This window comes from Danio rerio, chromosome 9 (assembly GCF_052040795.2).
Source record: "Danio rerio strain M-AB ecotype USA chromosome 9, GRCz13ab, whole genome shotgun sequence".
Taxonomy (NCBI): Eukaryota; Metazoa; Chordata; class Actinopteri; order Cypriniformes; family Danionidae; genus Danio; species Danio rerio.
Genome location: NC_141029.1, coordinates 34342463 through 34368287, shown reverse-complemented (window position 1 = coordinate 34368287; position 25825 = coordinate 34342463). Strand labels below are relative to the sequence as shown.

At 34.3% G+C, this 25825-nt stretch overlaps 1 long non-coding RNA gene across 2 annotated transcripts in view; it reads right to left on the bottom strand.

The window, feature by feature from the left end:
* Nucleotides 1–25825, bottom strand: part of LOC141376156 (uncharacterized) — an 82313-nt gene that overhangs the window by 40635 nt on the left and 15853 nt on the right. Inside the window, exon 2 of one of the 2 annotated variants that reach the window (XR_015499647.1) lies at nucleotides 24589–24784. The exons of the other annotated variant lie outside the window; for it this stretch is intronic. This is a non-coding gene — a long non-coding RNA (uncharacterized LOC141376156). The remainder of the gene's footprint in view (nucleotides 1–24588; nucleotides 24785–25825) is intronic. 2 annotated transcript variants of the gene reach the window in all.

Below are 25825 nucleotides of genomic sequence, written 5' to 3'. Positions count from 1 at the left end.
ACTTTGTGGAGTCTATAAAACAAATACACCCTTCTCATCAAGGTTTTCTAGGTGCCCGCCTGCCTAGATTTAATGTGCTGCATTAAATCACTTCCTTATGCACGTAGACAACATAATAAATGTATTTTATGTATTTTTACAACACTGATTCCACATCTTGTGTGTACTTCATACATCTACTGCAAACATTTGTAGAGTCTCCATTACGGTGTGGGATCATGGAATGCTATGATTGATAAATGATTACTGGAATATTGTGTTTTTAGGGCCTGTAGTTTCATAAAGTGTAAATTATCATGGTCAGGCTGTTAAAACAGCATCATTTAGATGTCCATCTATCTTAATGATCAAGTCTGTGTCTTCATAATAGTCAAATCTACTTCTGCAAACGTCTTTCGCATCAAATTAAACGTAATGTAACTGCTTCAGTCCGCATACAGAAGCAGGCAACGAGGTATCATAATCGTTAAGCACATTATTAAGACAAACTGCATCACCTGTTATTACACAAGTCATATATAACTGAATAAACAATGACCAGACCTCCCTCATAGCCCTCAATTAGCCATTTGTTTTAGCATGAAAGTCAATGAGGAAACGAGGCAATGAGAATCGATGGGTTTGCAGTGTGGTGCCTGTTGGCCTGTTGAGCTACCTGCCTGTTGTTTAATTCTCTATTAAAGCTGTAATGTGTGGGAGAGCATCATGTGCACCATCCACCCCATCTATTGATGACAGTCATACGTCTCATCACAATAAAACAACACCCTCATTAAGACGAAGAGCCAGCCTAGTCTTTTACCGCTGCTGTTTTACGGCGACTGTAAACCTAACGAGCGCTTTACGGCATTATTGTTTTTAAACAGACCCTGGAAAGAGAGGTAATGCTAAAGGTGAACTGAATATTTTATGGATGTCATTTTTGAGATGATGGGGTAAGAAAGCTCATTCTCACGCTAGGGCTGTCAAAAAGTGCTGATGAGTTGTGCTTTTAATGATTTTAACGACCTCTTAAAGCGATCAAGGACATGCTACACTGCTTGATGAGGAACAGTGTTTAATCCACCCCCACTGTATACTGGGCTGCTTAACAAACATTAACGCCCAGCCTCTGTCCTCACCTGCCATGGCCTTGGGTCTGATGGTCATAAAACAGTGGGACTGATGAATAAGCTTAAACGGGGACATCGCAAATAAAAGTTATTGTGGTCCAAATTACTTTCACCATTCATAGCTTTCTCCATCAAATGTCATTTCGCAATCGACTTGATCTTCAAAGCAGGGATGCAAATTAAATATCAATCAAGGATTAAATTGAAGACACAGAATTATTTATCATCGCCGGCTATTAATATTTTCATACTTTTAAATATGATAACTGCATTAATTTGTCACTTAGTGACTGATTCAAAAGGAATAAATTAGCAGACGCTTTAGCACGTATTAAAATTCATCACCAACATCACAGCTAAATACATAAGGAATGCATTAATTGTTATTAAGTTATTTATAATCCTGTAAATTATAAAAAGGACCGCTATTCAAACGACAGCCAGTCAAATAGATCAGGGGTTCCAAACTTTTCAGCCCGTGACCCCCAAAATAATAATGCAAGTGACTTGCGACCCCCACATTCCTCAGAGGTGGTTATAAATATACAACTGTTGTACACACAACAATAGGCCTATATAAACACGAGCATACTGACAGCACAAAAAAAGTGCAACAGTTTAACAATCACAGGCTATAATTTATATAGTCATTTATTAGTTTGTTTAACGTAATATCAACCTCATCTAATGAGACTGATGGGCACTATGTCTTTTCTTTGTTTAATTTTGGAGACCGCCACTTAGAGACCATCCTCAATGTCCAGTTGTGGTCTGTAAATACAGTTGAAGTCAGAATTATTAGCCCCCCTTTAAAATTTTTTAATCTTTTTTTAAATATTTCCCAAATGATGTTTAACAGAGAAAGGAAATTTTCACAGTATTTCTGATAATATTTGTTCTTCTGGAGAAAGTCTTATTTGTTTTATTTCGGCTAGAATAAAAGCATTTTTTTTTTTAACATTTTAAGGTCAAAATGATTAGTTCTATTAAGCTATATATATATATATATATATATATATATATGTATATATATGTATATATATATATATATATGTATATATATGTATATATATATATATATATATATATATATATATATATATATATATATATATATATGTATGTATATATATATATATATATATATATATATATATATATATATATATATATGTATGTATATATATATATATATATATATATATATATATATATATTTTTTTTTTTTTTCTACAGAACAAATCATCAGTATACAATAACTTGCCTAACTACCCTAACCTGCCTAGTTAAGCTAATTAACTTAGTTAAGCCTTTAAATGTCTTTTAAGCTTTATAGAAGTGTCTTGAAAAATATCTAGTCAAAATATTATTTAATGTCATCATGGCAAAGATAAAATAAATCAGTTATTAGAAATGAGTTATTAAAACTATAATGTTTTAAAATGTGCTGAAAAAAAATCTTCTTTCTGTTAAACAGAAATTGGGGAAAAACTAAACAGGGGTGCTAATAATTCTGACTTTAACTCTCATTTTAATGTATTTGATTGCCATTAAGGTGTCAGAAAGTTTAACCTGGTGCTACAAAGTCAATCTACTGCAGCTGATGCTATTGCTTTGCTGTTATTCTTACGTATAACACACAATCCTATGAATAAATGTAAAGGCTGATGGCTTTTTATTTGCATGTTTTTGTTTTTTATGTAACTATTAACTACTATTTTTATCTTCTGTGAATTAAAGATAACATATGGTCATAATATCAGTTTAATAAACTTATTTCACTTTTGGAAATCACCAAGTGACCCCCTGTCATTGTCCCACGACCCCCACTTTGGGAACCACTGAAATAGATGAGCAGGTGAGTCGATGAACGAATGAACTGGGAGATAAAATAGATAGAGATAGAGGCTGGCCATCAGACCGCATAAAACTGAGAGAAGCATCCATCCATTTAACAGCTGCTCACAGCGTTTTACATTTGCTGTTTTCTTAGAGACCTGGTGCAAAGGCCATCATTAATGGCCATGGTTATCTTCATCGCTCTGATCCTCATCATCCTCCTATAATTGCTTATCTTCAAGGATCAGAACAAGTATTTATGACATCATAAAAACTTCCATATACCTCCCCCTCTTCACTATAGTGTTTTACACACACACTTTCCGTTTGTTGAGTTTTACTCGAATTGTTTATGGAAACCGCTTTACCTTGGCTCGGTCAAGTCGTAAGAGTTAATTTATTTTTGCGTTGTTTACTTGAAACACAAGGCCCATAGTATAAAATACACAACTAAATTCAATTAAGCATCGAACCGAGGCACTCATTTTTTATAAACTTTTGCAGCGCATGAGGTTTTCCTGAGCCACACACATCTGCACATCTGAACTTTCCACAGTTTTCTCTCCCACACTAGAAATATTAATCTCACAGACTTTCCAGTGCAAAATTCACAGACATGTTTCTCATATTGTCATGGCACTTTGCTTCAGCAGTTGTCACATTCATGCTAGATCATCTGATTTGCTCACCTTTTGCACTGTGATCATATGGACAGGTGCTTCAGACAGTCCTGCCTAGCTTTAAAAAAATAACAGACACCATTTTCCAGCGCCTTTGGATCAGGACGCAACACATGTATCCGCTCTTTCTCTCACACACACACACATAGAGACACATTTTGCAGCTGGGAGTAAACTGTGACTGCTTCACAAGATTTAGAGCCACACAAGCATCTCTGTCACGCTTGCATTAATTAAGGAATGATATAGTGCTGTTGCTCTCGCCCTCCACCAAACTCAGTGCTCACACGTCACTATGAAACGCTATGAGTGGACTCAAAGGGGTCATTCACTTAAAAACTGAAAATCCTCTCAGCCTCGCATAAATTCAAACTTCTATGTCTTTCTAACAGACATTCTTTAAGGTGTTTTTATAGATTATTTAATTGTTTTTAAGGGAACACAAAGAGTTTTGCTTCACCTTCTAAGTTTAGGTTTGGGAGTACACATTCTAAGAAAAAAGAATGGTGCAATGTTGTACCAAAGAAGGTACAAACCCTTGTCACTGAGGCAGTACCTTTTCATGGGACAGAATTGTATCTTAAGACAAAGAAACAAATTTGTAAAATTGCAGTTTGTACCTTTAAGGACATGATTTGTACCATGGGAAACCAAAATATACCTTTGGTTTTTAAAACCTGCAGATACAATATTGTTCCTTCATCAAAGGTACAAATCTGTTCAATGAAGGTACCACTACTGTGACAAGACACTTTGTCAAATGTGTTCCATCAAGAATTATTTAAAGGCATTTTTCTATATCCAAAATATGTCCATTTATTTTCAGTAAACTTACAACATCAAATACATATTTAAACAATGCTTTTAATAAAAGTTTGTTTTTTGTTTAAATGCACCTTTTCCATTTACAATAAAGAATGAAAAATATTTGAACATAAATCAAAAGATCTATTTTTGCTAAACATTTCACACTTTTCACAGAAATGTTACAGAAATTCTCCTATTTACAATATTAAACTTTTTTTTCCAATTTTCACACAATACCTTTGTAAACACCTAAAAGTTAATTTATTCATTCATTCTTTTTCTTTTCAGCTTAGTCCCTTTATTAATCCAGGGTAACCACATTGGAATCAACCACCAACTTATCCAGCACTTTTTTATGCAGCAGATGCCCTTCCAGCCGCAACCCATCTCTGGAAAACATTCACACACACTCATCCACACACATACACTATGGGCAACTTAGCCTACCCAATTTACCTGTACCGCATGTCTTTGGACTGTGGGGGAAACCGGAGCAACCAGAGGAAACCCATGTGACTGCAGGAAGAACATGCAAACTCCACACAGAAACGCCAACTGACTCAGCTGAGGCTCGAACCAGCGACCATCTTGCTGTGAAGCGACAGCACTACCTACTGCGCCACTGCATCGCTAAAAGTTTATTTAATTTACTTTATTTTAAAATAGAAATATAATTATGCAAAAGTATTGTAATGAGATTTGCACAATGTTTAATTAGCTTTACAATACTAAAATGTCTACATGAACACTTTGCATATGCAGGACTTTTGCCAGCTCATGTGCGTAGTGGAAAGCAAACACCAAAAGGTGCGGATAGCAATAATGAAAATGTATTTATCAGAAAATGCTTACCAAATGTTTATTAAAAATGACTTAAATGTTTAGTTTACAGTAGTTTTGTTTTACAAGTTGTTTTGTATTATAGAACTTAATAATTATTTTTTAAGTTTCTTTAAACATTAGCTTTTAAATGGTGTTTCTTTTTTAATATGGAAATTATTCATAAAATCACTTTGCATTTCCAGTAATATTTACTTTCATAGATATTGTAATCAAGAACAACTTGTCCAACATTTATGTACCTTTTCTATGAGAACAACTGTGTACTTCCATTTCACATTTTTACAAAGGTACAAAACTGTACCTTAAGAAACATTATTTGTACCACTGTGTACCTTTTTTTCTGAGAATTTAGCAAGCAAATTAATGCAGAAAAAGGCATTAATATTTGTTTTATAAATAATAATAAACAGACAATATGCTGGCAAGATGCATTTTAGTAAGTTTCCTATATGTTCAATTTAAGTTATTTTATTTATTAGTATTTATTTATTTATTTTATTTTTTTTCATTGTATTTTAATTGTACAATGTTAATGGTATCAAACTGACTTTCATTGTAAGCACAATGATACTATATGAGATGGATGGATGGATTGTAAAATTTTTCTATTAAAACAATTGTATTAATATTTAATTTCATCAAATAATCTAAAAATATATATATAGCCTTGTTTCACTAAAATATCAAATTGAAAAAAAAACAATAAAATCCCCACTAACAATTAAGTTGAAACTCACAAATAATAATTGCATGTAAATGAACTATATATTAAATATTTGCATTATGATATATATATATATATATATATATATATATATATATATATATATATATATATATATATATATATATATATATATATATATATATATATATATATATATATATATACACATATATATTACTTGATTAATATTACTTAACATTAAAATTGTATCAAAATATAATATAAGCACGATAACCATGCAAGTGGCCGTGGGAATGTGTCTTCCCTGTGGGCACTGGGTGAAATGTGCCTACTCTTTATGTGGTCAAAAAGATCCATTCTCCTTCTGGTGCCCTGCTCTGTCCACTGTTTCTGACCTCAGCTGGCCCGGAGAGCAGGCGCCAGTGTGAGGCCAGCGTGAACTCGACGTGGTCACTATATGGCCCACAGTGCCTGCCCTGCCCCGCCCCTCAGAGAGCAGACAATCAGGGGCCACTGGTCATTGTCACCAGGGCGTGACGACCGCACATGCCTTAGGAAAAACAGTTCACCGCCATCATTTCTTCACAACTTCTCAGATACAAATCTAAAAGAATAAAAGGTGAGGGATTTTCCATGAAATGGCAAGCATGTTCAATTATTTGTGGCCACTGATTCGCCTGCTATAATTATGGGGATTGTGTTGTTTACATGAAGGCAGAAGCTCTTGGATGAGCGTTTGGGATGTTCGCTCAACTCTGTAATAGAGTGGAACTGGAAAAGCCATGATGGATTTTGAAATTTTTTTTTAGGGGAAGTGCACCATTACGGCAACTGCACACTCCCTGCACTTAACCGCAGATTCCAGATCAGCTCTTTGCACTATGTGGTTATTGCAGCCATGGTCACTAAACTGGCCTGGGATCAGCGTAACAGGTTAGGGTTTGCTTTACTGTGGAGCGTCCATGGTTTTGTGGTGTTCTGATTATGGTCACAAAGTGTCACCTTCAATGCCTTTCCCACTTTTTCTCACAAGCCACACATGCAGACCGAAACACATACACACACACACTGCAGAAACACTTTCTCAACACATTTGTGTACTCATAAAAACGCATTCCAAATGGTTCCCTTAAACTTATGATAGCAATTACTGCTGCTATTTTACACGGATACAGAGTGTATTTTGATTAGTCTATAATTTGATGGGTTGCTGTCCTTGCATAGCAGTGACAGTGATGTGAGATAGTAGAAAACAACAGGACACAAACTAGGTTTCACTTATCATGACATTACTTAAAAATGACGACTCCTCTGTATTGATAAAGAACACACTTGTGAAGAAGATTGCATTTACTGAATTGTGTTATTCCATTCAACACGTTTAAATAAAACAAAGCAGAATAAAATAAAGTAGTACCTCATTCAGTTTTCAGAAAAGTAAAAATATATATCTTACAGCATTAAACTATCCAAATGAACCTAAGATTCAAGACCTCTCACTCTCTCTCCTTAGAGCTTTCTAGTTAATACAATACATGAGTATCTTGACAATAACACTGTGTGAAACCCAAAAAGTTAAGGTGACAAACTATTTAGAGAAACCGATTGCAACAAACAATTAACTTCAAAAACTAATCCCAATGAGTACTGTGAACTTCCATTTGAGTAAATGAAGCAATTTGAGCACAGTAAAACCCAATAAATGAAAAGAACTCAAAACCATTTGAGAACTACATGAAATGAACATTCATTTCATTTGATAAAGCTGACTGTTGGGTTTTACAGTGTATATATAAAGAACATACCTGTGTAGACGATTGAATTTACTGAATTATGGTATTCCCTGATCAACTATTTTAAATAAAACAAATTCATTTAATAAATCAATGACTTCACTCTTAAAAATAAAGGGACACAAAGTTTTTCTTTTCTTCAGAGAAGAACCAATATTGGTTTCCCAAAGAACCTTTAAGTGAACAGTTATTTAAAAAAAAAATCTTTATCAACCTGCTCTACCATATTTTGTCTGTTTTAAATAATGACTGTTACAACATGGTTGGTTTACTAAAGAAAATCAAACAAACATAAATATGTTGCACTGTTACTGTACACTTGATTTTAGTTTTATTGTAAAAAAAAATGTTAAATGAGAATCTGAAATGTTTCATGGCATACTTCAAAAATAAAGATGATTTAGTTTACAAAATTGTTTTGTTTTTATTATGTTTTTAAATAAATAGGTCTTACACTTCTTATTTTCTGATTTTTCATAGTATATGTATTAATTCCAAAATTTTTACCATAAACTGACATTTTAAACATTTGGTAGAGGTTGATATTTTAGAAGTTATGGGATGTGTTGAAAAAATGCACTGAGTGTGTCAACTAGTGACATTAGGAGAAGAAATGTAATTCAAAAATGTGTTTCTTGGTGGAGCAGTGAAGAAATTAAACTAAATCTTTATAACCTTTTGTGGAAAGAAAAGGATGCTAAAGGTTCTATCTTTGGAACCACAAATGTCAAGAAAATATATAAATATATATATATTTTTTTTTTTTAAGAGTACACAATAAAAAATCTACCTGCAGTGTTTTACAATAGCATAATTTAGATTTATCCTCTGTTTTGAGAGAGCAGGGGGCCTCAAAGCAGGTGGCAGAGTATAATTCCATACTGTTTTAGCTCTTCTTTTCCTCTTTATTAAACCCACACACACACACACACACACACACACACACACACACAAACGCACACATACGCGGCTTGGTCAGTGGTGTGTGTCTGTCAGGGCTGGTTTCCTGAGCAGTGCTCGGCACTGCTGATGGATCCTTCACAGTACAACACCTCAAGCTTTGCCAGTAAAAATAGCCACAGACTCAAACACATGAACTTATAGTCTGTAACCCACACACATTTGCATGCACCTCTACATCTTCATGTACATGTTGAGTCAGTTTCCAAACTCATCTCTTAAATCAAAAACAACACACTTGAATATATAGAATAAAAGTCTGAGAATACTATTGAAAAAACAAATTGAGAGAAATTCAAGAAAAACCCTAAGATGTTCATAACATTATTTATCTATCACAAATTGACAAATTCCAGATGTACATGATTTTTATTATTATTTGTGAATGATAATAAATGTGATTAGTATTTCTGTAATTTAAAGCTTATGTAAGTAGATTAAAGTGATTGCATACACATATAGAGAGCAAATATTTAATATTATACATATATAACCTCATAACATTGTAAGAATGTTATTCATCACAAATGACCAAATGTGAAATTTAAGTAAAATAACGATATTGTGATTGAAAAAATATATATACAGTTAATGTATTACATAAAATGATGTTAAGTGCAATTAATATATTTAATATAGCAAATGCTAATTTTATGTAGTGTAAATTGTAATCTTCAAATCATCTTCACACAGCACTGGGGTTTTTAATGCTGTGTTAGGATCCTTTACATAAGACTCTAGCTCCCTCTTGAGGTTACAAACAAAACCGCCGGCATTCAGAGCACTGACTGATCCAAACCACAGAACTTATACCTCCAAGACTTGGATGTGAGGCTTTGATAAACCAAACGAGATCTCATCTGTTTGCTGTTTACGCTGTTGTGTACTCAGTTTGCTAAGATTACAGCGCTTCCCATCCACCCACCAACAGCCCAATACAAACACACAATTCACTTCACACATATAATTACTATTGTCTTTCTCGGTTAAGATAAACTAGAGCCTTGCACTTGTAAACAGGCGAGTCTTCTCTAAAGTGTGCAGCACTTAAATGAAAGACTTCCAACGGGGTGGCAAAGATGAGGATCAAAAGAAGACAGAATCTAGTGGTGATATTAATCACTCTAAGGCATTCTGCCATACAAAGGTAATAGCAAAGTGGTTTTATACAAAAGTGTGTAGTCATACATAAGCAGAAAACAAAGTGTAACCATGCATTCAAGGACAAAACAAGAGGTCCGCGTACAGAGCCTTGCAGAATCCCCTGATGGCTTAAACAATAAGCGCAAACAATGGAATATACACTGTCAGTGCCAAAGTGTATACACATAAACACGATATTCGTGTTTGTGTTATGACAAATTGCAGCAGGTTCTGGAGCTTTTTTTTTTTTTTTTTTTGGTGGTCCACTCCCTTTGTGTCAGTCTGATTCAAATCAAGAAAGGCTTTATTAGCATGACAGCACTGCCAACCTGGTGAGGTCACTCTAAATAGCTTTAAATAATAGTCACAGGCAGAACAAACATAAGCTGCTTTCAGTACATAGCCTTTTCATTAGAGGCCTATGTTAGACTTTTAGAGAAGCGCATCCGAGACTGAGCAAAAAAAGGGTAAGGGGGGCTAATATTTGTGTTTTAAATAGTGAATAAGAGGGATGCGCATAATATGTCCGAACACAAAAATGGCAGAAATGTTTTGTGACTTTGTGTCTCAGTTAGTTGATTTCACAATGACATCAAATCAATTCATCAAATAATTTCATTTCAGAAATTTGACTAATTTTGGCAGTTTGCATTACTTTAAACATTTGTCAAATATTAAATAGTGCCTACTGCAGATGGATGATTCACAATAACATCTCAAGCTCTGCCAGTAAAAATAGCCACAGACACAAACGTATGAACATATGGCCTGTAACCCAAACATATTTGCATACACCTCTACATCTTCATGTTCATGTCAGTGTCCAAATTTATCTCTGAATAGCGACACACTTGAATATATATATGGAGTCTAAAAGTCTGAGAATGCTAAGGAAAAAGAGAGAGTTTAAGAGAAAATCTGAGGTGTTTCATAACATTGTTATAGTATTTATGGATCACAAATTGACATGTTCCAAATGTTAATGAATTTTTATTAATTGTGAATAATAATAAATGTGATTAATGTTTCTGTAATTTAGAGATTATGTAATTACTGTAATGTGACTTTATACACATATAGAACGAACATTCAAGTGCTTACAGTATGCATGACTACACAAATAAATGTATGCATAATATGTCAAAAACACAAAAATGGCAGAAATGTTTTGTTACTGTGTTTCATTTAGTTATTACACGAATGACAAACAATTCATCAAATGTTTTCAATTCAGAAATTTGACAAATTCTTGCAGTTTCCATTACTTGCCATATAACATTTACTGAATATTAAATATTGGCTACTTGTGTCTTGTAATTGTTTTTTAAACTTACAATCTGACACATCACAGTGGAATTCATGTATTGAGGTGAAGTTGGTTTTATATTCACACATTCAGACTTTCTCTTTAATATTATATTTTCAGAAAAGTATCTTTGCAAATTATAAAATAAGGAAATGACCATATTAGCAGCCAAAGACAATCTAAATAAAACATGGTTCACAGTCAATTAAATAGAGCTAATGCTGTTTTCAAGTCATACTTGCATGCTATTTCTGACTGAATTTTTAAAGCAGCCTGGTTGTTCAGAGTAATAGTGGCGTTCACTGAACAAATTTGTGAATATAAAACCAAATTTACCTCAATAATTCATGGCTGGCATCTGTGGATTTATTTTGCAGTCATCATAGTTTTTAGTGTTGCACAAAATTTTAATTCTGTCATCATTTACTCATCATTCATTTGTTTAAAAACCTATTTGTTTTTCTTTCTTCTGTTGAACACAAATTAAGATAATTTGAAAAACGCTAGTGGGTGGCACCCGATGACTTCCATAATAGAATTTTTGTCTTACTTTACAAGTCAATGGGTGCCAGCCCAGCAACCAGTATTTTCAAAATATCTTCTCTGAAGGAAGAAACTCATAAAGGTATAAAAAAGGACAAGTAAACAATGAGGCCATTTTTATTATTGGGTGATCCATTGGAGACTTTTAGACTGGTGGCTCACCAAACTAAACATTAAACTTGTAAGACCTTTAGATATTCTAGCAACAAAAACAACAACATAACATAACAACAACATAAATTATGCCACTTCTAATTATTAGGGTGCACTCATTTCAAGAGTGATTGGTGTTTGGTCATTTAATTACAATTACAGACACTACCAGTCAAAAGGTTGGGGTTCAGTTTTTTGTTTTTTTTTTCGTAAGAAAATAATTCGGTTCACCAAGGCGGCATTTAATAAATATTAAAAAAAATTATTTATTTAATTGTTAAATGCTTATTTATTAATTTTTTATTTATAACTTATTTATGTTGTTTCAAATGAACTTATTACTTCATTCATTATTGTTTTTACTGCTATTACTACTACTACTAATAATAATAATAACAATAATAATACAATAATAATCATAATATTAATAATTAATATTAGAGGGATTTCTGAAGGATCATGCGACTCTGAAGACTGGAGTAATGAAGCTGAAAATTCATTATTAAAATCACTGGAAAAATTAATAAATTAAGTGATAAACTACTTTTGAACAGTTATTTTATGGTGCAAAAACATTTTACAATTTTTCAACTTGTACTGTATTTTTGATTTAATAAATTCAGTCTTGGTGAGCAGGAAAAGTTTTTTTAAAAACATTTGAAGATCGTACTGACCCAAACGTTTGATCAGAAGTATATTTAAATACTTTCAATTTAAAACTAAAATGTGACCAGTACATTGAATCACATAATGTTACTGTTTTGTTGTCTTTTATTTCTATCCTAAAACATTTGTCAAATATTACAAATTTTCCTACTATTTTATTGATAAAAACAAGCATCATGGTGGAATTAAAGTGTGATATGTGAATTTATTTTGTATTTGGGCTGCATGATATTAGAAAAATCTGACTTTGCAATATTAAATTTTTTCTGCAGTATGTATTGCGGTATAATGCATCTATACAATTTCATTAAATGGTTGAATAGCACTACTTGGTAAGAATTTATAGTCACACTTTATTTTAAGGTTCAATTCTCGCTATTGGTCAACAATTAACAAAAACTTTTGCTTCTAATTTATTCCTTATTAATAGATATTAAGGTAGTTTAAGTATTGGATTAGGATTTGTAAATGTTAAAATTACGCTGCAAAGTTTTTGATGTATAAATAACTTAATGCAATTGTTTATATTAAACTTCCAACTGGTAAAATGTCTTGTGCCTGAATACCTTAAAAACATGCAAATGATACAGTTTTAAACTATTACGGTTTTAAACTCAGCAATAATTCCACAAATCTTACGTTCTCAACTGTGACACTTGCTTAAATATAATCCCAGCTCAACATTGCATATCCTGCGATGTGACTATTGCGGATGCACATATTGCGTTATCAATGCTGAAATTATATATTGTGCAGCCTTATACTGCAGCCTCTATCCGTTTGATTTGATGAATGCTTGAGGTTAAATAGCACCATCTTAACATCAAGCATAACAGCATGAATTATGCACCGTTTAAATATTAGAAGAATGCACTTATTTCAGTATCTGTAGTGGTTAAGTACTGTAGCTGACTAGTACCATATAGACACTCATCCTTTGGCTTAGTTCCTGATTTATCAGGGGTCGCCACAGTGGAATGAACTGCCAGTTACTCTGGCACATGTTTTATGTGGCAGATGCCTAGTACCATATAAACTAGAAACTAGAAAGTTCTGCTATGGTCCACAGAGATCTGATCAACACACATGGGACTGAGTAGCAGAGCGGGTTAATGCAGTCTTACTGAATGAGACACTGGTGTGAGCAGTGTGGCGTGCAGCGCTACACAAACATATGAACATGAGCTGCTTGCTTATCTGCATCTCTATCTGTGTGATCAGGGAAGGGGGAAAGAGAGGGAGATGGAACGAATGACACATACGTGGGCTTTCACCCCTCTAACGCAGGGTCCTGTTACCAATGAGAGGAGGCAAAGCATAGCAAGCCATGTGTGTGTATGTGTGTGTGTGTTTAAAAGCATACAGTACATGCATAAAGGAATACAGTACAAGTGCATTAAAGGGAATGTGAGCCTGTGCTTGTTTGTTTGTTGGTGATCTATGTTTTCTCTCCCTAGTGCTGACATTTTTTCCATGTCTACTTTGATCACAGTGCAACTGGGTCAAAGGATGGGTGAAGTGTGCTGCCTGAATGCTTGTGACAAAATGAAAGGAATATTCAGTCATCAGAGTTTGATGCATGATGTTGATTACACAAAAATGTATTTCTACATTAACTTGAACTAAACTTTTGTTCACTACTTTCATTCCCTAAAAACAGCATAACTAATAACAACATATCTAAATACAATGACTATTATGGTTAAAGTGGAGGTTATTTTTTTATTAAAAAGCATATTAATTTGAGGCGTAACACTGTTTAAATTCAGGGTTTTAGTGCATATGGTTTTGTGTTGTCAACCAAACACTAAAATTAGGCAGAACTACTCAAAAAAGGACACTGTAAATAAACTTAATGTTTCACAAGGATGTATCCAAAGTTACAGTAAAGTTTTGTTTTTTTATCTTGAAAGAAAACACATCAGGATTTTCATAAAATATTAAGCAGCACAACGAATATGCATAACATATACTCACCGGCCACTTTTATTAGGTACACCCGTCCAACTGCTCGTTAACGCAAATTTCTAATCAGCCAATCACATGGCAGCAACTCAATGCATTTAGGCATGTGGACATGGTCAAGATGATCTGCTGCAGTTCAAACCGAGCATCAGAATGGGGAGAAAATGTGATTTAAGTGACTGAATGTGGCATGGTTGTTGGAGTATTTCAGAAACTGCTAATCTACTAGGATTTTCACGGACAACCACCTCCAGGGATTACAAAGAATGGTCCAAAAAAAGAGAAAATATTCAGTGAGCGGCATTTCTGTGAGCACAAATGCCTTGTTGATGCCAGAGGAGAATGGCCAGACTGGTTCGAGTTGATAGAAAGGCAACAGTAACTCAAATAAGCCCTCGTTACAACCGAGGAATGCAGAAAAGCAACTCTGAATGCACAACACGTCCAACCTTGAGGCTGATGGGCTTTAGCACCAGAAGACCACACCGGTTGCCACTCCTGTCAGCTACGAATAAGAAACTGAGGCTACAATTCGCACAGGCTTACCAAAATTGGACAATAGAAGATTGGAAAAACGTTACCTGGTCTGATGAGTCTCGATTTATGCTGTGACATTCTGATGATAGTGTCGGAATTTCGTCAACAACATGAAAGTATGGATCCATCCTGCCTTGTATCAACAGTTCAGGCTGGTGTTGGTGTTGTAATGGTGTGGGGGTTGTTTTCTTTGCACACTTTAAGTCCATAAGTACCAATTGAGCATTGTGGTAACACCAAAACCTTCCTAAGTATCTTCTGATGGCTACTTCCAGCAGGATAACGCGCCATGTCAAAGCATAAATAATCTCAGACTGGTTTCTTGAACATGACAATGAGTTCACTGTACTCATATGGTCTTCACAGCACCTTTGGGATGTGGTGGAACGGGAGATTCGCTTCATGGATGTGCAACCGACAAATCTGCAGCAACTGCGTGATGCTATCATGTCAATATGGACAAAAAATCTCTAAGAAATATTTACAGTACCTTGTTGAATGTATGCCCGAAGGATTAAAGCAGTTCTGAAGGCAAGAGGGAGTCCAACCCGGTACTAGTAAGGTGTACCTAATAAAGTGGCCATGAGTGTATATAAAATATATGAATATAGACTTTTTTTTTCCATCCTGGAACTTTTAAACAGCCACATAATTTTCATCATTATGCCACCAGTGCTGTTGATTGAGCTTGACTTCTACTGAGCCCCAAATATCCCTTAAAGGTTCAGTATTCTTTTGGCTATAGCCAAATTGCAATGACACACAAGCAGTCCTGAAACCACAACTCAAAGCAAAAAAGGATACAAAAATTCAAAAGATGACCACTGAATAAATGGAATCATTGTAAAATAAAGCATAACAAAAAAATAAATAAAAGAGAGCAAAAAGCTTCAGGGTAAGAGCATAATAAGTAATAAAGGTAATAAAGGTAATAAAGTAATATTATGTAATAAATGTAATATTTGTTATGCTTTATTAGGGTAATAAACCATAACAAAAAATAAATAAAAGAGAGCAAAAAGCTTTTAGGGGAAGAGGACAGAGGTAGAGACCAAAAAAAGCAGTGGTAAAGCAGGAGAGATAGAAAGAAACGGAGAGAGGAAGAGAAACATGTGTTATTTATTTCCCGGGTAAACAGAATTCAAGGCAGACATAATCAATAGGAAACTCCAGATTGTAAATAGGCAGCTCTAATAGCCTAAACACTGGGCGCTATGGTTACACAGGCACATCAGCAGTGGTTAACGTCGTGCGAGACCAGCCGAGCAGCCAACCTTATTTACCAATAGAGAGCCCTGATGATAAGATAAACATATAGGAGACAGAAGCGAGGCACAGGAGCGAAGGAGAAAGGCCAAAGCTTTCATCCTCTATTTAAGTCTGCAGAGGGGAGCTGGGAGTGAGGAGGCCCGTGTCAGAAGCCATCAGGGTGATGGTGCAGGGTGACCTGCCGACCCCACACACAGGCGGCACACGCTGCTCACGGGCCCCCCCGAACAGCCACTGACTGGGCATGAAGACCAGAGCCCAGCGCTGTTGGTGGTCAGGCTGTTGTCAGGAATCTACTAGGAAAGGTGTCTGTTTCAGCCAAACAACACACACCCTGATTAAATGGAAAATCCAAACAGATAAACAACAACGTGATTTATAAATCAAAACCATGTGGACAGGGAATACGCGGACTTAACCTTAAATATGGTTTGATTGAGCATGGGGTAATGGGATTAATTCAACCCTAAATTAATCAATCAGTAAATTGTTCTGTTCAGTTCATGTACTATCTATCTATCTATCTATCTATCTATCTATCTATCTGTCTGTCTGTCTGTCTGTCTGTCTGTCTGTCTGTCTGTCTGTCTGTCTGTCTGTCTGTCTGTCTGTCTGTCTGTCTGTCTGTCTGTCTGTCATGTAACATGATAAGCACACTACATAACAAATAATACTTTTATGCTGTTATTATACTTATATTACGTATAAACTAACTAATATAATAAATCAATAAAATGTGTATTAATAAATTAATGAAATTTTATATTAATTAAATGAGTTGATATCAGCTCTAATACACAATAAACACAGTAATTGGAAAAAGGAAACATAGACTCATTTTCTTTTCTTTTTCTTTTTTTTATTCCTTTATTGTAAACTTGCTTAATTATATATTTTTTAATATATATATTTTTTACATTTTAAATTTTTATTTATTCCTTCATTGATTAATTTTCTTTTCAACTTAGTCCCTTTATAAATCTGTGGTCGCCACAGCAAAATAAACCACCAAATTATCCAGCATACAGTATGTTTTACCCAGCTGATGCCCTTCCAGCTGCAAGCCGTAACTGGGAAACGTCTAAACTCATTCACACACATACACAATGGCCAATTTTAGATTAGCCAATTCACCTGTACCACATGTTTTTGGACTTGCGGAGGAAACCCACACGAACATGGGGAGAACATGCAAACTCCACACAGAAATGACAACTGACCCAGCTGAGGCTCGAACCAGTGACCTGCTTGCTGTGAGGTGATTTGTGCTACCCACTGTGCCACTGTGCCGCCCAAATTTTATTTTTATTTTTTAAGGTTATTCAGAATTTATTTTTTTTCTCTCAAAGGAAATGTTTGCTTATAATTTGTACATTTTGTTTATTTTATTTAGAGGGGATAGTGGGAAAATAGGAAAAATTACAGACTGTCTTTGTTTGCTTATGTTGCACTGTATATTCATATGTATGAGCTTTTAAACACCAATAAAAATAAATAAATAAATAAATAAAATATAACAAATAATAATAATCAATTATCAGTATAGTAATTGGGTGAAAATAATATTTAAAATACTATTTAATACAATTAAAACCAAGTCAAATTCAATGCATGCGGCCACTAAAATAATAAATTATTTATTTATTTTCTTTTTTTTACTTTGATAGTTCAATAGAATTGAAAACATGTAAACATGTGAAAACAGTAGGAATGGCCCACATGCCTTTTTCCTTTTTTAAAACTCAAAATTATTTTCTGTGGTAATCCACTCTATATTTATCCCGGAATATGCCTTTTAAGAGACAAGAATGAGTAAATTAATGGATTCCGGTTGAAAGAGGAGAAAACAGTAGATGCTGGGAGGAGGTCAAAGGGACACTGGCTGGGTCCGGCCCAGTCATTTGTCCCTGTACAGACTGTTGACTTCAACCATTAATTGCTGGTGTTGTGTTTGTTCAACCCGCCACTTATTTTGCCCTTGGCTCTGTGGAATGCAGGCCTGCGCGGCAGAAAGAGAGCGGGAGAACGCAGCCACGTCTAAGGGGATGAAGAGGGAGAGAGCAGCGGTGGTGGAGAGGTAATAACAGGGCCACGAAAAGCCAGTGTTTAGCAGGTTAACCACACGAGGCAGTGCTCCTTAACACCAGACACTGCGTCTGCTCACAACCCAAACCAGTCACACTGGGGTTATACTCACACCTGAGCGTGTGTCGATATTGTGATGCTTTACTAATAAGTACCACTGAGACTTGTGAGTTTATCTTAAGTCTCTGATGGTAGACATAAGGTAAGGATAATACAATTATTTCCTTAATATTTAATAAGAAGGGATGCTTCTAGCTTTTGCCATATCAAAAGCAAGCTCCTCAACTATCCAATTGTTCTTCCCTTCATCTCATTTCTGTCTGGGAGAAACCATGGAGGTAGGAAAACAATTCATTCCTATGAGAGTACTCATAAATGATTCATAGCCCCTTGTAATGAATATGCAGTTGCCAATTTAAAGACGGCAGAGGATGCCGAGAGCAAAACAGTCAAAAAGTAAGTGGCTTACAGTTTTTTTTTTCCCAAGCACTCGTTTGTCCTCCTTTTTTTTTTTTTAAATCACTCTCATTTTACCTTAAGAACACATAAATGAGCCTCCTTCCACATTTTTTTCTCTCTCTCTCATCTCTCAATCTCTGTAAGGTGAAATAGAGACATGGATCTAAAAGCTCCAGTAGGAGAGAGTGATCTTCTAAACAATTCAACACAATGCAGCAGCAGCAGGAGGCCTCTGTCATTCACTCTGCTGTGCCTGTGCTGTGCTCATGCTACACGTGTTGTACTGTTGCGAATGCCTTGGTACATCACAGTAAATAGGCATTTGAATAGTAATAATCAGCAATTGACTTCTGTGCCATGTAGTTTATCAAATTCACAAATTTCTGGTCCAGTGTAAATTTAGTAACAGTGTTTGAAAAAAAGTTTACTGCATTGATATTATATTTGTTGAAGGACTGTATACAGAAAAACTGTAAACATGCTTGAACATTGGGGCACCAGTTGCACTTTGAAAAGTGATTAGTTAAAAAGTTTTAAAAAGTGAGGAAACCTGTTGGCTTAAAAAGCAGACTTTATTTAAAACAAAAAGTGTTTTGTTGAATTGTTAAAATGACTTAAAAATTTTAATTATGCACATAATGTAGTTCCTTTGCTTAATTGTAAGGGAATATTTTAAGTAAAGTAAACAAATTATATTTTACAGGTGTTTTTATAAAGTGTGTAGAAATATAACAGTGAACAAACTCTAAATTGTAAATTTGTGTTTCATATTTCCTTTCATATATTAATGCTTTTGAATTGCATTATAAGACCTTGATCTTTTTTTAAAGTTAGAAAAAGTGACAATTATTGACATTTATTATTATTATTATTATTATTATTATTAAAATTAATATAATTTTATAGGATGCTTTACAATATTATATTTGTGCATATACATTAGCTCCAGATTTGGCTTTGACTAAACTAATCTAACAAAATAACTTACAATAATGGTTCAAAAATTAGTAGAAATATTTAGAATTAGAAAATATTTACAATTTAGTTGAAATTTTGTAGTGTGTAATTTTGAATTGAAATTTAAATGTATTATCTTTCTATTTCTAAAGATATTCTGTGACTAAAATATATTTTAATAAATATGTCTGTTTAATAAATCGGCTTTGTTTAATTGCATCTATATATTTATATGCTAAGCACTGTATATTGTCTGCATTAGTGTTGTAAACTACAGCAGCAAACCTGGTAATAAACTGCAAGTACTACAGACATAATTCTTTCCATATTATTTATTATACAATATATTGTTTCAAACTACAAAAATGTCAAAAAAAAAGTCACTTTTTTGTTAAGCTGCACAGAATCATGAAATACAGAACCTGTTCATTTACAGACATTTTCACAGGTTAGGTCAAATTTGTTTGGATGTTATCATTTTGAGCCATTTGCAAATAATATATATTTGTAAATGCACACATTAACTTATATCCAGGTCAACAGTTTTGTTGCATGATTCATGCTTAAATAATACTTGAAGTAAACAACCTTAATAGTTGTTTACATGACTGTATAGTACTGTCACTCATTTAACATTTCTATCAAATTGCTGACACATAATAGATGTTCCACTATACCTCAATGTTATCTCACTCTATTTTAACTTTAAACTAATGCTTTATGTTGAATATGCGCTCTAATTCTGCAACTAGTAAAGCCTACCTATTTCAAAGTGAATGGATATCTTAACCATTTTGACACTGGCAAGTGGTATAAGAACAATTGTTTCAAACTCAATTCTTGGAGGGCCATAGCTCTGTTTAGCTGCAACAACCTCCAACTCACACCTGCCTAATAGTGTCTACTAGTCTTGAACACCTTGATTAGTCAGAATAGCTGTTTGATTAGTTAGGTTGGAGCAAAACTGCGCAGAGCTACGGCCCTCCAGGAGTTGAGTTTGAGACCTATGTATTAGAAGGTTGAGTCAAACCAGTTTCATTTTTTTTTTTTTACTTTTTGTCTTTCAAATAGCATGAATCTGCATTATGGAGAGCAGAAGCGCAAACATTTACAGAACAAAGCAAACAATTCAAATAGTGTGCATACAAAAACTATAACTGCAGTATTGTACATGCACTATCCACCAATTTTCTGTATGCACACGACTGCAATCAATTTAATAGTGTAACCACTTGTAGTCACATATTATTAAATAAGGCTTGCAATTGATTTCTAACAAACTTGACTAAAGTTGACATGTACTTACACAACTATAGATTGAACAAAAAAAGCCTCATGCATGTCAAAAATATCTCCCTACAAGATATTTTTGAAGAAATATCTTCTACGAGATAGTTTCTACAAGGGAAAAATCTCTCCCCTGCAGAAACATGTCAAAGTGTTTCTAGCTTACATACAGATCTGCGGTTCTATTGCATTGTACAGAGAAATGCCATAGCAATGCAGTAAGCTCTGCCAATTAGGCAAACCTTTCTATGCGTCTCTCAAAACGTCCTGTGTTTAGAATGAAAAGCACTGGCTGGCCCTTCTCCTAAATATTCACTGACTGCTCCGATATAACATCATGTACACATAAACATTCATATTTCCATCTTGAACACACACACACATAAACACAGTATGGCAGTTATATTTGGGTGCTTCACATTGTCCAGACGGCACACTGTCAGAGAGTGAAATGAATGGCTGTTTATATTAGAGCCTAGGTTTAATGAATTAACCAGCTGCCTGGCCATGTCAAAGCAGGGGCTCATACAGAACAGACACCCTGCACTGAGCCCCTTTACCTCTCCTTGCTCTCCCAGCAGACAGTAGCGCACGGTGATTGCGTCCTCGGGGACCGGCCAAAACAAGATGCTAAAACGCCCCTTTTAGGATTTGCGTTCATTTAGAAGAAGGCATCTGGAAATGTGTCGACCCACTCTTAGCTACTTAAAAGTACTGCAGTGTGTGTGATTGTTTTCTGTGCGTCTGCCGCCATTTTTCAGAAACTGGCACAGTAAAACAAATGTATACAAGCGATGGGAGTCACAAGACTTACTCTGTTATTTACACACATTTCAAGGTGTTCTGTAATTACCACACTCTTTCTCTTTCTGTCGTTAGCTATGTGGTGGACCTTCCAACTCTAATGTGATTTTTTTTTGCATGCTTAAATTAAGGCCTTTTCAATCCAAAGATTGTTTTAAAAGTAATTCTGAATTTTTAAAAAATAGTACTCAGTTATGACTATAGAGGGACATTATGGTTTATAGTCAGTCTGATTAATTATAACAACTTGACAGCCAATCATAATAAATCCTGATTTACAGATGTTGAGTATCAGATATTGAGCAGCAGATCACAAAGCTACAGAGAGCTGATAACTAGTTGCTTTAGTAGCCATCCATTTTTTCACCCGTGCTGCAACAAGGACGTAAGAAGCATCAATGGGTAGATTAAGGGCACACATAGGCACGAATTGTCACACCATCTCTAAACATTTCATTCTAAACATCTTTGAGGGATACAGAGACTATCACCGATGTCAAGTGTTTTTGATTAGCTTAAAGCACCACAGACACCTAGGTCACGAAATGCAAAGTTTTTTTCCTTTCCATTCCATGTGTGGTATCAAATTCCATTAAGACAACACTCTTCCTCTAGTCGTTACTTCATATTCTCATCCAATACTTCAGTATTGGCATGAAAAATACGTTGCTGAATGAAAGTGAAACTGTCGAGCTGCAGTTAAAGTAAAAAAAATGAAAAAATAAACACCCGAAATTACATACAACTCCGACGGAAGCGTGGATAGCGCAGTGACGTGATGACGTTAATCAATCTACAGTATGTACTAACTACAGCATGTAAAACAGGATCATAAAAGAAACATTCAAAAATCAACTCATGTGAACACATTAATCATATAATTGTCTTATTCAGATCAAGGCAAATAATTTGATAACTAATGTCTATGTAAACAGTAACAAGCCACAACCAAAGAAAAAAAAAGGTGTTCCCTGTTTTTGACGACAGCCTTTCCACAGGTTAGTAGTAAGCTAATGTAGAGTCATCCACCATAACTTTTTGGCTTAAAATTATCAGTTCAGGCACCGTTTTGGCACTGGTAGCAATTTAAAAGCATTAATTTAGCACCGATGTCTAAATTACTCCAAAAGATACCCAAACTCACTACACAGTATTGAAACAAAGCACAGACACATCTGAAGTAATACGTCAGAGGTGCGTTGACAAGAGACATGTGTATGTGCACCCTATACTGACATGATACTGAGGAAAAGAAACCATCGAATTTTTATAGAATAACCATTGTTATTTTTGTTAAATGAGCACACAAAGTATTCTTGTACCTTGATACTCTGAACAAAACACTCAAGGTAATTTAGTATTTTTTTTGGTACCTTACTGGAGTTTGAACGTGTCTGGAGTCTTGCTGTCTTTGAGGATAAGGGAGTTTCCCATAAAATATCTCAATTTTGGTTTCGTTGATGAATGAAGGTGTTAGGGGCTTGGAAGGAAATGAGGTTGAATAATTAATAAATATTTTGGGGTAAACTAAACCTAACTGCTTTACAGAAGGAATAGCTACAATCTCTCTAAGCATTGCGAATGGCAATCAAATAAGAAAAAAAAAATGATGGAGAAATATAAAATGATTTATTTACGTAGTTGGCTGTAAGCTACAGAAACAATAATTTCAGGTAAACTAAGGTAACAATGGTGATTACTTCATTCTCTGTTCTTCACTTGAGTGGGTGGAAAGCTTTTTTGGTTCACTTTGCCTGATGCGACTCTAATTATTGGAATTTTCTCAACAGGATTATGGGTGATTTGGTTAATCTGCACAAATTCCGCAATCAAACATTAATCAAATGTTAATGTGAAAGGATGGGTTGATAATAAATTATTAATGAATGCATATCTGTTCAATTAACAGCCTCTGATCTTGCAAAAGGTCTGAAAAGGTGTATCAGAATTTTACATATTATCAATTATTCCAATTAAAAAATTATTTTAAAAGTCCTATTATGAAAACAAAGAAACCGTTGTGCGCACATCTAAGAAAACCCTGAAAGGAGCTCGATCCAGCCAAACAAAATACATGTTTACATAAATAAAAAAGAGAATTGGCACAACATTTTGACATGCTTATTACATCTTTTACATCTATATTGATCTATCTCTAAATGTAAATTTCAAATATGATGTCATTTTAATTCCCAAAGACAGGTGTGCCAAGCTTGTGGCATCTTATTCAAAAAGACTTGAGGCTTTAATTGCTGCCAAAGGTGCATTAACAAGGTATTGAGCAAAGGCTGTGAATACTCATGTACAGTACATGTTATTTTTCAGGTTTTTTATTTTTAATAAATTTGCAACAATTAAATTATTTTTTCACATTGTAATTATGGGGTATTGTGTGTAGAAATTTAAGGAAATAAACAAATTTATTCAATGTTTTAAATAAAGCTGTAACATAAACATATTTGGAAAAAGTGAAGCGCTTTGAATAATTTCCAGATGCACTGCATAACTCAGTAAAAAAAAAGAACAACACATTCACACCACAAAACTGTCAGGAGCAGCTCTGCCAGAGGACAGTGACTGAATCTAAACCTTCAGATGATACACGACTCACGTCTGCATCTCTTTAAACAACAGGAACCTATTGTTCAGTTCAATTCTGATAAAGTGTTAAGGATTTAAATATACAACTTACATGTGCATTCTGCAGCTGTGTAAATGCAGCATATTATTATAGTTCTTATGGAGCTTAACTCTTCTTTCCTTTTGATACATATCTCTGGCTGGGGTGTGAATGTGCAGTGGCTGCTGTGGTTGTGACAGACGGCCATAGGGAGCAGAAACTCACCCATTGCCTCAAGACAGACAAGAGCAAACAGATGGGGTGAGAACTGAAGGGAACAAGCAGAATTGAGAGATTTTCAAATGTGAAAAAAAGCCAAGCAGTTGTATAAACTTTAGAGACTACATCACTTTTGAGGCTAAATCTTACAGTCTTTAAAATAAATATGATTGATACAGGGTTTCTGCAGGTTTCACCAAGTTAAATGTAAGACTTGATAAGACCATTATAAATGAGGTTTCAGACTTATACAAGGCTAAATGCTAACGATTTTTTTCACATATCCCAGTTAGAAAAGATTTTCACTTGCCCTATCAAAAATCAAAATAAAATAAAATTTAACCTATTTAATAATGCAATAATAATAATTGAATTTGAATATTTTTAAATAATTTTCAAATACATGCATTGACAAACCCAATAGCCCTTACCAAGAATAGAACACAACATAGCTGTCAATTACTTCAGTCTACAATAATAATAATTTAATAATAAAAAAATATAGGTCAGGTCAGTTTCCTCAGCAATAAATAAATAGAGAAATTTTAAGCAAATGTTACGGTAAGGAAAATAATAAAATGCTATTTTTAAATAAAGTTAAAGTTTTTTTTTTTTTTGGGGGGGGGGGGGGGGGTTGATGATTGTATGGCTGTTAATGGTCAGATTGGGTATACTGCAGCTATACATGAACAAAGGAACATTAAGACATGTTAACAATATTTAAGACCTACAACACAACATTTCAGTACATTTAAGAACTTTTTAAGAACCAAAATTTTGCATTTAATTAAGACCCTGCAGAAACCCTGCGATACTACACTCTTAAAAATAAAGGATCTTTGTTGGCATTATTGGTTCTATTGCACAAAAGGTTCTTAAAGAGACAATTCACCCCAAAATGTAAATTCTGCCATCATTTACTTATCCTTCACTTGTTCAACACTGAAACCAGTTGAATTCCAAAGTATTTTTATATGAAAGTCAATGTGTGCCAGAAATAAGCATTTTTCATTTATCTTCTCTTTGTATTCAACAGAAGAAAGAATCTCTTAAAGGTTTAAAACCAAAAGGGGGAAGTAATATTACTATG